Source organism: Sturnira hondurensis, unplaced genomic scaffold (assembly GCF_014824575.4).
Source record: "Sturnira hondurensis isolate 20B ecotype Veracruz unplaced genomic scaffold, ASM1482457v3 Scaffold0016915, whole genome shotgun sequence".
NCBI classification, from domain to species: Eukaryota; Metazoa; Chordata; class Mammalia; order Chiroptera; family Phyllostomidae; genus Sturnira; species Sturnira hondurensis.
The window spans coordinates 20,963-36,915 of NW_028089546.1; the positions used below are offsets into that span (position 1 = coordinate 20,963).

The 15,953-nt window shown below is 45.1% G+C and overlaps 1 protein-coding gene across 1 annotated transcript in view; it reads left to right on the forward strand.

Annotated features, from left to right (window-relative positions):
• Nucleotides 1-7,543: 7,543 nt before the first annotated feature.
• Nucleotides 7,544-15,953, forward strand: part of ZNF215 (zinc finger protein 215) — a 25,847-nt gene continuing 17,437 nt past the window's right edge. The window contains exon 1 of the mRNA XM_037066999.1: nt 7,544-7,554. The gene's annotated coding sequence lies outside the window, so the exon portion shown is untranslated. The remainder of the gene's footprint in view (nt 7,555-15,953) is intronic.

A 15,953-nucleotide genomic window follows, 5' to 3' on the forward strand; every position in this document is an offset into this window, starting at 1 on the left:
AATCATGGAGAGAAGGTACGTGCTTTTTGAAAAGTTTGGATTCTTATTGAAGGATTCTGAGGAGAGGAAAGGGGATGTGGAGATCAGTTGTGACTGGTTGCTGTTTCTGAGGTGAGATTAAAAGAAGGGAGTAACCTGGGATTGCACATTGTCATGAAATGAGGGTCATTTACCAACTGTGCATCTCCAGAAATAAGTGGGAGCAGCACATCAAAACTAGATGTATTACTGGAACATGCATAAAAACCCATGGACAAAGTCAAGGGTGTGGGGGGAAGATTGAATGTGGGAGGTGGGGGTGAGTAGGGTGGGGGAGAGTAAGGGGTGGAAAGGGGACAACTGTAATTGAGCAACAATAAAAAAGTAGATGTATTATGGGAAAGAAAGCAGTAGTCATTTAAAAGTTAGATCCTTATGGCTTTTTACTGCTACTGCATAAACTTGGACTAAACTAATCTTTCAACACCTTTAAAAAACTGGATTGCTTATCCTTTTATTGAGTCATGAAGGCTCTTTATATGCTTTTGATACAAATCCTTTAATAGATACACATGGTAAATAATTTATTACATGTGTGTATTGGCCTTTTATTTTTAGTAATGTCTTTTGAAGCTATTAATGCTTTAATTTTTATGAAGTCTTGGTTATTATTTTTCAAGTTCATGTGTTTGGTGTTGTATATCTTTGCCTCAGGTCAATCAAATTTCCTCTATACTTTTTTCCTTGAAATTGTATAGTGTTTGTTTACATTTATTCCTAAACTTTCTTTTATCATAATGTTTGTTTTATGTATGAAATAAGCATTGAGGTGTTTTTTTTTAACAGATAGTCTCTTGATCTAGTCTCCCCAAGGGGAGACTCTTGACCTGTCCCTCTGAGCCCCACTCTATGGACCTCAGTCCCACGGGCAGATCAGCGAGCTACTCAGACCTGGAAATTTCAGAGAGTGTCTCCCTGGGAAGCTCTTGCAGGACTCAGATGGGCACTGGGTTGTGCGGCCATGGCTAGGGGCCATCCTTATCCCACCTGTGAGCTCAGCCAGCACTATTTCCCCAACAGGGGACTGTTTTGACCTGTCCTTACAGCTCCCCAGGGCTCTGCCCTGCTGAGCTTGCTCCTGTAGAGGGGCTGGCTGGCTGGACCAACCTGAACCCTCAAAGCGCTCCTCCTGGGGGAGCTAGGGTTGGAGTATCTGGCAGAGACTGAGTGGTGTGGCTCTGGAGTAGAGGCCATATCCTCCCTCCCCCGACACTGAGTGTCTGATCATGCTGCCTCCAAGCAGAAGATCTACTGTCCCTATCCTCCCGACCCTGTCATGCTGTACTACCAAGTTCATACCTTGTGTAAGGGTGTGTCGGTTGTGGACAGCCAGAGTTCACTCCTACAGTCTTTCCTCAGAAGACCCTGGAGGAGAAGCAGGCAACCTCAGGGGGTGGCACAGTAACTGACAGGTGTAGGCAAATCTCAGGGTGCCTTGGACATTTAACTGATCTGCTCCTGGCTCAGAAATGGCGGTATCTAACTCTTGTACATAGCTTGTCCCCTCCCATGCTCACCCAGGCCTACTAGAGACAGCCACAAACAGTGAATAGTATGGATCTCTAGACAAGTAGCCCAGGCCAGTTACATGAAGCCTCTGACATTGACCTGCACCAGAACCACCCCTCCAAGTGGACTCAGAACCAACATAACCATCGTGGGCCTCAGACCACACCAGAGCTAGACACAACTAGCCACACATGCAGCATACCTAAAGGGGGATTCTGGCAGGCACCAGACCATGCTGGAAACTCTGCCTCTGCAGGCAGCACCTGCACAGTGACTCATATCCTGTGATTGAGGGCTATGTTTATAGACAGTCGGGCTGAAGTTTAACCCACGAATGGGTCAACAGTATTCAAACTCAACTATAACTGGAGGGCATAACACAATCCACAAAAGGGGTGTTCCTAGAGCACCTAGCTCAGGTGAGCTGGAAGGATAGATAGAAAACTTCCCAGACAAGAAAAAGATAAAGGAGTACATCATCACCAACCCAATATTATATGAAAAATTAAGGGTGTCCCTTAAGTAGAAGAAGAAGATAAGAAATATGAAGAATAAAATAGCACTACATACACCCATCAATAACTGAATCTAAAAAGACAAAATAAATGAACAAGAAGAACAGGAAGAGAATCATAGATACAGAGAATGTTTTGATGGTCGCTAGATGGGAGGGGTGTTGGTGGGATGGACAAAAAACGTGAAGCAATTAACAAGTACAAATTGGTTGTTACACAACAGTCATGGGCATGTAAAGTACATCACAGGGAACATAGCAGCCAAAGAATATATATGCATGACCCAGGGACATGGACAATGGTGTAGGGATAGCCTGAGGCTGGTGGAGGTTGAATGAAAGGGGCAAGGGGAGAAAAATGGGGGCAACTGAAATAGCATGAACAATACAATATAATTTAGATTAAAAAACAAAATAAATTTCCCCAATTACCTCCACAAAGAGAGACATAAGGTAGCTGAATGTATCAAAAAACAAGATCCACATATATATAAATGCAGTCCTGCTCACATCAGAACAAGTGATACACAGTCTGTAAATGAAGAGATGGAAAAAGATACTCCATGCACATGAAACAAACAAAAAGCTGGCATAGCAACACATATCAGACAAAATAGACTTCAAAACAAAGGCCATAACAAGAGACAAATAAGGGCACTAAATAATACTAAAGGGATCAAACCAATTAGAGAATATAACCCCTCTAAATATATATGCACCCAACATAGGAGCACCTCAATACATCAAAAAATCTTGGTGGACAGAAAGGGAGAGATTGACAATAGCACAGTCATAGCAGGGGATTTTAGCACCTCATTTACATCGGTGGATATATCTTCCAGACAGACAAAAAATCAACAAGGAAATAGTGGCCTTAAGAACACATTAGACCACATGGATTTCATTGAAATGTAAGACAGGACAGCTGAATATACATTCATTTCGAGTGCCCTCCGGGCATTCTCTAGAATAGGCCACATGTTAGAATATAAAACAAGTCTTAATAATATCAAAAAGATTGAGATCATAACCAGCATCTCTGAAGCACAGTGGTATGAAACTAGGAATCAAGTACAATACCCCTCCCCTGAAAAGCCCACAAACAGATGGAGGCTAAATAGCACTTTAGTAACAGCAACAAAATGGAAAGGGAACCAACCATATGGGGAAACATATTTGTCAATGATGACCTTGGCCAAGGATTTAACCTCCAAAATATATAAGGAACTCACATGACTCCAAACCAGGAAGATGAACGATCCAATTAAAAATAGGAAAAGGACCTGAACAGACACTTCTCCAAGGAGAGCCCATAGACTCATAAAACAATGGTGAACATCACTAGTCGTCAGAGAGATGCAAGTTGAAACCACAATGAAATAAGACTTCACATCAGTCAGAATGGCCATCATAAACAAATCAAGGAACAAGTGCTGGTGACATTGTGGAAAAAAGGGAACCCTAGGGCACTGTTGGTGGGAAAACAAACTGCTGCATCCACTGTGAAAAACAGTGTGGAATTTCCTCAAAAAGCTAAAGATGGAACTGCCTTTTGATCCAGTGGGAATTATACCCTAGATCCTGAATCACCGATCCAAAAGAACCTGTGCACCCCAATGTTCATAGCAGCATTATTTATAACAGCCAAGTGCTGGGAACAGCCTAAGTTCCTGTCAGTAAATGAGTGGATCAAAAAAACTGTGGCACATTTACAAAATGGAATACAATGCGACAGAAAGAAAGAACAAACTCCTACCTATTGCAACAGTATGGATGGAACTGTAAAGTATTACACTAAGTGAAATAAGTCTGGCAGTGAAAGACAAATACCTCATGATCTCACCTATAAGTGGACTTAACCAACAAAACAAGCAAATGAGCAAAATAGAACCAGAGATATGAAAATATAGAATAATCTGACAGTGACCAGAGGGGAGGTGGGAGGAGGATAACGGGAAAGAAGGTGAAGGGGCAAACCAAGGAACAGGAATAGAGGATTGATGGGCATGGACAGTGGGGTGAGGATTGATTGTGGGAGTAGGGCAGGGGAGAGCAATGGGGGAAAAGATGTGAAAACTGTAACTAAAGAACAAAAAAGTGAAGAAACAAACAAAATAACATGTTAGTAAACAATGAATGGATCAACAATGAGATCAAGAAAGAAATAAAACTGCCGGCCAAGATAGAGGCATAGGTAGACACATTGTGCCTCCTCCCACAACCAAAATTAGGAACAACAAAAATGTGGAAACAAAAACAATCAGAACTGACAGAAAATTGAACTGTACGGAAGCCCGACGGCCATTCATCCAGACTGATAAGAGGGGCAGAGTCAGTGGCTGGCGGACAGGGGCATGAAAGAAAAAGCAGTGGCTGGTGACCCACATATGCAGGCAGCGTTTGGCAGACCCCAAGCTACCAAGCACACCCAGTGAGGAACCCAAGGTGGCTGGCTGACCACGGTCCCACATTTGCCCACAGATAAACCAGGAGAAAATGGGCAGCGAGACAGACCATGCAACCCAGGGCCCCAGCTCCAGGAAGGAAAGCCTGAAAGCACCAATTGAAAACACTTGTGGGGGTTGAGGTGCCGGGAGGGACTCCCAGCCTCATAGAGAGTTCCTTGGACACCCACAGGGTCCTAGAACGTACACAAGCCCACCCACCTGGAAACCAGCACCAGAAGGGCCCAATTTGCTTGTGAAAAGTGGCACAAAAGACTGGCACCCAAGAGAGAGTTGAGCAAGTGCCATTGTTTCCTCTCTGACCTTGCCCCCACGTACAATATCACAACCAAGCAACTGGGTTGCCCTGCCCTGGTGAACACCTAAGGCTCCACCACTCATACATAACAGGTGTTACCACACTGGAAAAAAAAAGTCTCAAATGGAAGAACATATTAAAGCCCTAGAGCCAATACATCTAAGCAACCAAGAGATAGCCAACCTATCAGATGCACAGTTCAAAGCACTGGTAATCAGGGTGCTCACAGAACTGGTTGATTTTGGTTGCAGATTAGATGAAAAAATTGCAGCTATACTAAGCGAAATGAAGGAAAATGCACAGGGAACCAATAGCAATGGAAAGAAAACTGGGACTCAAATCAATGGAGTGGACCAGAGGCAAGAAAGAAACAACCAAACAGATTTTATGGACTTCCAGCCAAGATGGAGACATAGGTGGAAATACTGTGCCTCCTTGCACAACCAAAATTAAGGACAACAAAGATTTAGAAACAAAAACACAACCAAAACAGAGAGAAAATTAAAGTGTATGGAAATCTGACAACCATTCAACCAGACCGATAAGAGGGGCAGAGTTGGTGGCCAGTGGAGAGAAATCAAAGCAGGAAAAGGCAGTGGCAGCCAGACTTGGGAGTGCAGGCGACTGGGGGCTGACAGGGATCACACATTCTTATGCAGATAAACTAGGCAGAAATGGGCAGCAATACAGACTGCATAAACCAGGGCCCCAGCGTCGAAAAATCACACGTGTCAAATCTTTAGATTTTCCCAACTCCAGTTTCAACCTGGCATAAGATAATTTCTTTGGTTATGCACTGAATTACCTTTGAACCTCATTCATGGAACTCAAACTTTGTTGGGAACCCCTCTGCCTTGTTTCAGAAATTGTAACTGGCCCCCCATGGATAAGGCTTAGTGAGTGACCTCCAGAATGCAAGCCACTAAGGAGACAAAGCTCATCTCTGGCAGCAGTGCTGCTTCTGCTTCATCCATCTCTGCCCCAATGCATGGTCAGTTAGTCAGTGACCAATAAGATCTCCCAGAGGAGGGGCAACTTAAGCCAGACACCATCACTTGGGAGGCTCTGAAGGAAAAACTTGGGGGGGCTGCAGCAAAGAGGGGGTGATGGACCCTTGCCCCCCCCGGCTATTCTGACATAGCCTGAGCCCCCATTTCCATCTGGGAGAAGGGCTTCCTGGCTCTACTCCACTTAAGCCTAAAAATCTATGATGGGGAAGGTGGTGCAGCCCTTTGCCTGCTAGAGCAGGTTCCAGGGTGATCGGGCTTAAGAAAGAATTCAAAAAGTTGTGTGAAGCTCACTTTGCTAAGAGAGCTTTCATTCATATGATAAGAGTCCGAGCAGGAAAGGAGTATGTCTCCCAAAGGTTTTGCAACCCCCTTACCTGACAGACACTGACTTAGACTAAGCCCTCAGATTTCTTTGAAATGTTATCTATTGTTTGATCCTTGCTTCCTGACATTGATTGGTGAGTTTTACCTGTATTCCTGTGTGTTCTGAACCTAGTAAAAGCCATTGAAGAAAAGGTTCTTGGTCTTTCTCCTCTGAGAGATTGACTACCTCTCCTCCCCAAGCAGATCATGTCTTGGTAGTTTCATTTTCACCCCTGGAAGATGGGGGCACTTGCAAGCAAAGTTGCCCCCACATCTGGTGCCTGGGACAGGGGCCTGAGGATTCAGGATCTGCTTCGACCAAAGGCTACAAGCCAACCTCATGGATGGCAGGCCTAAGAGGACGGAAATCAGCACTTCATCCCCAGAGGGATCAGGGGCACCTCTTGGTAAGGCCCCCCAAGCGTGTTACAGATAAGAGGAAAGATCACTGTTACCACCCCTTGAGTGGTTTCCTTCTCATTGGTCTCCCCTGCACTCTCCTCCATAATAAGAGTTTTGCTTTCTCCCCCTAAGTGATGGCTGCAACCTGAGGGCATGGGTTGGGCAAGTAAAAGCCAATAGGGTGCCCACTGGGAGAAGAGTTCCAGGACAGGAATGAGTTGGTCATGGCCGGATTAGAACATTAGGTTTCCCGCCAACTGCAAGAAAAAGCCCACACAATGAGAAGGCACACTGTAAAAGCATTCACATCTCTGTTCCCTGCAGTGCAATCCCCGGCTAGGTTTTTAGGCTTGGGAGGAGAAAGCAAAGACATCCTCCCCCTTTTTTTAAATTTTAATTTTTTTATTTCATTCTTGTTCAAGTACAGTTTTCTGTCTTATATTCCCAGCCCTGCCCCACCCAGTGCTCCCCGCCTTAGTTATTGTCCATGTGTCCTTCATACTTGTTCATGTGAGTCCTTCCCTTTTTCCCCTGTGATTCTTTCCCCTCTCCCCTTTGGTTCCTGTCAGCCTGTTCCATATTTGAGTGTCTTTGGTCATATTTTGCTTGCTTGTTTGTTTTGTTGTTTAGATTCGTCAACGGTGATATCATATGGTATTTGTCTTTCACCACTTGGCTTATTTCGCTCAGCATAATGCTTTCCAGTTCCATCCATGATGTTGCAAAGGGTAGGAACTCCTTCTTCCTTTCTGCAGCATAGAATTCCATTGTGTAAATGTACCACAGCTTTTTGATCCAATCATTTACCGATGGGCATCTAGGTTGCTTCCAACTCTTGGCTATCGTAAATTGTGCTGCTATGAACATCAGACCGCATAAGTGAGCTAGAGGGCAGAGCAAAAAGAATCTCCCAGACGGAGAAGACATCCCCTTTTTATCAGCTCTAGTAGCGAGGTATTTTATGAACGTTTCAGCTTCTTGCTGAAGCGCCAAGAAAAGAGGCACTTCCTCCCTCCTGCTCAAAGGTACTGGGCGTCCCTATGTGAGTGAGGGCCTCTCCGGGCATCTGGGGTCCAATCCCTAAACTGTGGAGGGGCCTCCTGGGGCATTGCATCTCTCGTAAACCTTTGGGCTCCACGGGGGAGTGCAAGATAAGGCCTGGCCATCAGGAGCTGCGAGCCGTCCCAGCTGTTTAGGCAACTGGGAAGTGAATCCGAGACCCATAAGCAGGACTAAGGGGACCTGAAATACTCCGTGCCCCTCTTCCTGATGGTCTTTCACCAACAGAACATTCCTGACCCACTACACTCTGCTCCCCAGCAAGAGATAGGACCTAAGAGTGCAGGAGAGTGACTGAGGGATTTTAGAGAGGATTCTTTCGCTTGGGACAGGGCGGAGAGCATGCACACCCAGGGCGGTCCCCAGAGGGGTCGAGGCTCCATTCTCCCCCCTCCCGGGAGAAGAGGCCCCTGAGGGACCTCGAGGTAGAAGTCCCCCATTCCATCCCTCCGAGTTCTCCAGGATGGGGTTTGCGGTAGAGGACAGCCCCAGTGGTGGCCTGGGGGTGGCTCCAGAGCGGTGGGGGGGGGTCCCCCACGGGTTCGGGGTTCAGGCACCCGGAGGGCGGCCGCCCCACTCACGTTTCTGACCCACTATGCTCCTCCGTTCTCCAGCAAGAGATAAGATTTGAGAGTGCGGGCTGGGTAGCAGCACTGAAATTGGTTTGGTAATCGCTGTGCTTGAGACAGGAGGAATTTCAGAACAGGTTCATTTATTTGTTAAGGGATTTCTCTAACAGCCATGGGCAACGGGCTTTCTAAAGATCAGAAGCAATACCTTAAGCAAATGCAGCAGCTTCTCAAAGCTTCGGGCAGTCATGTTAAAAAGCAGAACTTAGTTAACTTAATTCATATTATTAAAAGATATTGCCCCTGGTTCCCTGATAAAGGGACTTCAGATTGGGAAATATGGGAAAAAGTAGGGCAGAAATTGAAGTTGCACCAAGAAAGTGGCGCCCCTATCGGGCATCAGAATCTTCTTACTTGGGGGATGGTGAGGACTGCTGTAATGCCCTTCATATTCGCAACTCAGATTCAAGGACTGAAGGGGCAGGAAAAAATCCCTGTCAGATGAGGGCAGAGGAAGCCACTTTTGTTGCCTCCGGTGGGGAAGGCTTAAGTCCACTCCTTAAAAACAAGGAGATACCTTCTCCACCTCCACTCCCTCCCTCTGCCCCTGACTGGGAGGAAAACTTTAGGGCTCAGGGTCCCCTTGTTGATTTTTCCACCCCGATAGTGGCACCTACTGGAGCCCCTTTCCCCGTACAGTAGCCAATACCATGTATCAGTGTCTCCAAGACGCAGTTAGGGACAGGGACTGGCAGTCCTTTACTTGCCTTCCCTGTCATTACTCTGCAAGGCAGGCAAAATCCGGTGTATGAACCTCTACCTTATGGAACGTTCAAAGACTTAAAGAAAAGTATAAGAGACGACAGGCTCCAATCCCCTATACAGTAGAATTAACAGCGGTAACAGAAGCATTTCAAATGGCTCCCTGTGACTGGGTTGTCTTAGCCAGGGCAGTTTTAACCCCGGGTCAGTTTACTGTCTGGCACTCTGAATATATGATAAGATGCCTCCTTCAGGCGAATGAAAATGGAAGGACAAGAAATCCAGTCACTCAGGATATGCTTTTAGGGCTAGGGCAATGTACTGGACTGGATCAGCAGGCACACATGAACCCTCAGACTTTTACTCAATGCTCTGCTGCAGCCCTTCGAGCCTTCAAGGCCGTACCTGATGCTAAGCTCCGCAGCGCTGGGTTCTGTATTAATATCAGACAAGGGGCCAAGGAAACATATCTAGATTTTATTGACAGATTACAAGAGGCAATTCAGAGACAAATTGAAAATCAGGATGTTGCAGACGCACTCCTACTGCAGTTAGCTTTTGAGAATGCCAATAGCAATTGCAAAGCTGTTCTTCAACCCATTCGGTTTACTACTACTGATGTTAGTCAGTTTATACAGGCCTGTCAAAATGTAGGAACGGAACAGCATAAAGCAGCATTGCTTGCCAAGGCCCTGAGAGGTGAAATTAAATGTTTCAATTGTGGCAAGGCTGGACACACTCAGAGGGACTATTGTATCAAAAATGAATAACTTCCTAAAAAAGATTGCCCTTGTTGCCAAAAAGGCAAACATTGGGCCAATCAATGCAGGCCCACCTATGATAAGGATGGAAACTTACTGCCCCCACTCCGGGGAAATGAGGAGTGGGACTCTGAGCTCAGGTGCCCAGAATCCCAACAGGAGCTGAAACAACAGCAATCAGCTGTTGTGAACTCAGAAAGACGCCTAGGAGCTGTTGTGGACCCTCTGCACCGCCACTAGGGGGAGCGCAGGGTTGGACTTGTCACCCACTCCAAACTCATCTTAAAAGAGCAAGATGAGGTTGTCACTGCTCCAACAGGAGTGTGGCGGCCAATCCACCCCACCGCCCCCCTGGGACTAGTAGGGCTGATTTTAGGATGGTCTAGTATGACCGCTAAGGGCATCCTTGTCCAACCTGGACTTACTGATTCTGACTATCAAGGAGAAATTAAAATTATGCTCAGGGCGCTCGGGTATTGTATCATTCCAGCTCAGACCCGCATTGCCCAGCTCATCCTGGTACCTTACAAGATAACAAACACTCAAGAAGTAGTTAGGGGGGAGCATGGCCTTGGCAGTACTGATAAACAATCAATACTGTGGACTGCCTCCATTGATCTAAAAAAGCCTATATTGATCATTAAGGTAAAAGACAGAAAATTCCATGGCCTCTTAGACACTGGAGTTGATGTATGTTATTTTCAGCCAGTACTGGCCCCCAGAGTGGCTGTTAATTGAAACAGACATTTCTATAACTGGAATAGGGGGCATTTCTCAGCCCTGCAAAAGTATGTGAACAAATGCTTTGGCCTAGATGGGCAGGTTGGACAAATTCAACCTTACATCTTCCTGCCCCACTTAATATCTGAGGCAGGGACCTCCTCACTCAGTGGGGAGTGCAAATCACCCTGCTGCCTTTTCCTTCGCGGCCACTGTCCAGGCTTCTTCTTTATCCCTCACTTGGTTGTCCGACATAGCTGTGTGGGTTAACCAGTGGCTGCTGAGAAAGGAGAGGCTAGAAAAACTTCCAGAGCTTGTACAACAACAGTTAGAGGCAGGGCACATAGAGACATCCTGTAGCCCATGGAATACTCCTATTTTCATAGTTCCAAAGAAAACAGGGAAATGGAGACTTATGCATGACCTTAGAAAAATTAATGAAATCTTACAACCCATGGGAGCCCTTCAGCCAGGAGTTCCAAATCCAGTGTGCATACCAAAAGAATGGCCTCTTATTGTTACTGATTTAAAAGACTGCTTCTTTACCATTCTGCTGACAAAGAAGAACCGAGAGAGGTTTGCCTTCTCAGTCCCAGTACTTAATAACTCTCAACCACTAGAGAGGTTCCAGTGGAGAGTCCTGCCACAGGGCATCTTAAATAGCCCCACCATCTGCCAGCATTTTGTTCATCGGGCCCTTCAGCTGGCACGGACTGAGTTTCCTCAAAGTATTATTTATCATTACATGGATGACATCCTAATTACTGCAGCCTTTCAGGAAGAGCTAAAGCAAGTTTACCTCTGTCTTGAGGACAATTTCTCCTCAGCAGGACTAGTCATAGCCCCAAAGAAGGGACAGCATTATCAGCCCTGGCAGTATTTAGGACATGTCTTATTTCACAGATCCAAGTAGGATCCAGATGCTCAAATGGTTCAGATCCAAGTACCAGTCCCTTTAACACTTCACAGCCTACAACAGCTCTCAGGCACCATCACCTGGATCCGCCCCAGTTTGGGGATCACCACTGGGAAATTAATTAACTTATGTTACACCCTCAAAGGAGATCCAGACTTAAACTCTCCTAGATCCTTAAGCGATCAGGCTAGACAGAAATTAGATTTAGTTAACTAATACCTTTCTTCCAAGCAACTCATTAGGGTAGAAAGACAACTACCTGTCAGACTTTCTTGCTGTTCTATACTGAAGACGCCCACTGGGTTGACAGGGCAGCTGACACCCAAATTAGAAATGATTGAATGGTTGTTTTTATCCCATCAACCCCAGTCCACTATTACCACCTATATTACTGTACTATGTCAGCTTATTATTAAAGGCTGTGATAGAGTTATTCAGCGTTTTGGCCATGACCCAGCTGTGATACACGTTCCACTCACTCAAGTGCATCTATAGCAACTTTATAGTCAATCTTTAGAATTTCAGTAGGTGATCTTAGTATTCATTTACCTTCTGATAAACTTCTCTAAAACCTCCCCACTCTTAATATTCATATGGGGGAAAAATTCAGCGCCACTGAATTTTTCCTATTCCTAAGGCTAGAACCATGTTTACTGACAGTTCAGGAAAAACAGGGAAAGCTGCTATTACCTGGAAAGAAGGGAATGAGTGGAAAAATTTTCTTTCTGGAGGGCACTCCTCCACACAGCAGGCAGAAATTTCAGGGGCTATTCTTGTCCTCCAACATTGCCCCAAAGAGTCTCTTAACTTAGTTTGTGACTCTGGTTATACCGTGTATACATTCCTTCATATAGATCAGGCTCTATTAAAAGGGTCTGTTGAGCCTCAGTTACTAAGTCTATTTCTAACCTTGCAAAATTTCTTAGATAAAAGAAAGCATCCCTTATTTGTTACTCATACCTGATCTCATTTGGGCTTGCCTGGACTTTTGGCAGAAGGTAATTCTTGGGCTGATGCCCTTGTCAGCCTAGCAGATACTTTTCAATCTGCAGTAATGTCTCATCAATTTTTTTCACAAAAAATAGTCAGGCCCTACGTAAAGAATTTAATATTCCAAGGGCCCAGGCAAAGCAAATTACCAGAGAATGTCCAGATTGTCAAGCGCTTTCAAAAGCGCCTCCTACTCTTGGAATTAACCCTAGAGGGTTGCAACCTTGAATGATCTGGCAGACAGATGTTACTCATTACCCTCCTTTTGGAAGATTAAAATACTTACATATCTCTGTAGACACTCAGGTGCTCTACATGCCACTCCCCTCTCTGGGGAGTCAGCAAAGAATATTAGAGCTCATTGGCTTAAGGTCTTCGGCCACCTAGGCCATCCGCAAGAAATTAAGACTGATAATGGTCCAGGATTGCATAAGCCGCTCAGGCTTTCTTAGAAAAATGGGAATTTGACATAAAATACATATCCCGTATAATCCTACAGGTCAAGCAATTGTTGAAAGAGCTCACCAGACCTTTAAAAAATTACTAAACAAACAAAAAAGGGGGAGTCAGGAAATATCCCCTAGGAATTTAATCATGCTAGCAATACATGTACAATTTTTTAAATTGTGATGATAATCTGAAGCCACCCATAGACAAATACTTTATACAAAACAGGCCTACAGGCCCATACCCATTGGTCTTATACAAAGACCCATTAGGGGAAGGAAAATGGGAAGGCCCCATTGAGCTATTAACATGGGGAAGAGGATATGCTTGTGTTTCAATTCCCTCGGGTCCACCACTGTGGCTCCTGGCAAAATGAGTGAAACCATACCAGACCAGACCCACCCCAACAACAGATGTGGCAGTTCATCATGATTCAACAGCTCGAACAGAAAGCAGACTGACTGAAGGAACAGATGTCCCCAAGGACCATGGCAGAAGAATCCCGCCACCAGAAAACACAGACTCACAGGAGCAACTCCCCAGATCAACCTCAGGGAGTAATTTGGGGTGACCTAAAAGCCCTTAAGACAAGAGCAGGGCAGATTATCCAACAAGTGAGAGTCAGGGATGCTCCAAAGAATAGGTTCCTAGCTTATTTTTCAGCTGCTTTTTCAAACTTCACCAAGGTAGCCCTAATCTTGGGCCTGCTCACCTGCCTTGGAGAGCTAGGTTTAGCCTCTGAAACGGAACATGTATATTGGAGCCATGTTACAGACCCACCTATGTTTGAACTCCATACTTGGTGCAATCTTGAGCCTACTTTATCTAGTTATGATACTGAGTGGACTAGAGGCACCTGGCTCCCTCCGGATGTACCCCTAGAGGAAAAGCATCATTGGCTGTCCGCTCCGGAAGGCACTGTATATGTCTCTAATCATTTGCCTGCTTGCTTTTCTGTGTTAACCAATACCCTCTACTTGCCTATTATGTCTAAGTGGTATTCTTATGCAATACCTAATTATACCACTCAGCAGTCTCTGCTTGCAGTAAATCATTACTTAGTTGGAGCAATAGGGTTTATAGGAGAAAGGCAAGGAGATAGTACCAAACCACCCAATCCTCCTTCATGTCAAATAGATGGTGGATCAGCCAAGCCAGTCACTTGGAAACTATGCTGGGATCAAGCACCATCCTCAATTAATATCACTAGCACCCCTCTAGTAGCAGAAAACTGGGGTGCAAAGTAGAAGATTTATGCCATAGCAAACTTGGCAATTGTAAGCCTTATGGCCCTCACAGTGTATAATAAACTTAGTTGGCATAGTGGAGGGGCAGGAGCCCCTATTCTCAGAATAAAGGGTCTTAACCATACTAGCCCATGGCATACTTCTACTTGGAAGATGGGGCTCCCTTTTGTTGACCATCAGACAGGACAATTTCAACTCATCTGAAAGAAGGAGAATGCCTTTGGTTACTTTAACATTTGTAATATCAAACGTACCTGGGTTACTGTATATACTTCTCATCCTTATCTATTTGTAGCCATCCCTGGTGCACCTCAACTTGTGTATAATGAGACCTCTACTGTATATGCTTTTACCACTACTCCTGGCACTATATATAGCAGCTGTTTAACCCATGCAAATGTCACTCAATTAAATCTTACCACCTTTTTTGTCATTCGCCGACAGGCCCAGGCCTGAGTTTCTGGTAACCTTACCTGAGAGTGGGCTGATCCAGGAGGATTAAGTGCTCTCAATAAGGGTCTTGCCCATGTCAGAACCCGCCAATTCATAGGCATGCTTATTGCCTCCATAGTTTCTGCTATTGTAATAATTGGGGCCGGGACTACTGCATCTGTAGTCCTTACTGAATCCATTCAAACTGCGATGATCTTCTCACTAATACTACTCAGCAAATGATTCAACAAAGCCAAATTGATCAGGAAATTCTTACTCGGCTCTCTGCTGCAGAGCCTGCCATTGTCTGGCTTGGAGAGAGACAGGATGTTCTCACCTTAAGGCAACAGATTACTTGTGATCCTGGTTTTTCTGAACTCTGTGTTACTCCATTAAGGTGGAATTCCAGTCAGCATTCCTGAGCAGATATTCATCATTGCCTACAAGGACCTTTTTCTACTAATCTTAAAGGACAAATTGATAAACTCCAGCTTGAACTCCACCAGCAGCTCAGTGATATCAAACGCCTAACTGAAAAAAAAGGTGTTCAAGACTCTGAACAATAATCTACAATGGATAAGCCTTAAGACCTGCTTTGATGGACTGAATTTACAAGTTTGGATTATGGCAGCCCTTGGGTGCCTCCTGGTTTTAATCTTTGTTTGCACTATACGATGTATATGAAAGTTGTTTTCTTGTGATCACATTCAAGAACAGCAAATAGTAGGTTTCACAGGCCTAACAGCTTCAATTCAATCAACAAACAAAAAGGGGAAGATGTAGGAAACCACTCTACCTGGTTTCAGGAGTTGTAACTTCCCCCCATGGATAAGGCTGAGTAAGTGACTTCAGGACTGCGAGCCACTAAGGAGACAAACCTTATCTCCCTGGCAAGAGCACTGCTTCTGTTTCATCCATCTCCGCCCCCAACGCTTGGTCAGTTAGTCAGTGGTGGGTAAGACCCCTGGGGCAGGGGGGAAACCTAAGCCAGACAACATCACTTGGGAGGCTCTCAAGGAAGAACTTGCAGGGTTGTAGCAAAGAGGGGTGATGGACCCTCACCCCCCAGCTATTCTGACATACCCTGAGTCTCCATTTCCATCTGGGAGAAGTGCTTCCTGGCTGTAATCTACTTAAGCCTAAAAATCTATGATGGGGAAGGTGGTGCAGCCCTTTGCCTGCTAGAGCAAGTTCCAGGGTGACAGGGCATAAGAAAGATTTCGAAAAGTCCTGTGAAGCCTGCTTTGCTAAGAGTGTTTTCATTCATATGATAAGGATCCCAGCAGGGAAGGAGTATGTCTTCCAAAGTTTTTGCAACCCCCTTACCTGACAGACACTGACTTAGACTAAGCCTTCAGATTTCTTTGAAATGATATCTATTGCTTGATCCTTGCTGCCTGACATTGATTAATGAGCTCTACGTGTATTTCTGTGTGTTCTGAACCTAGTA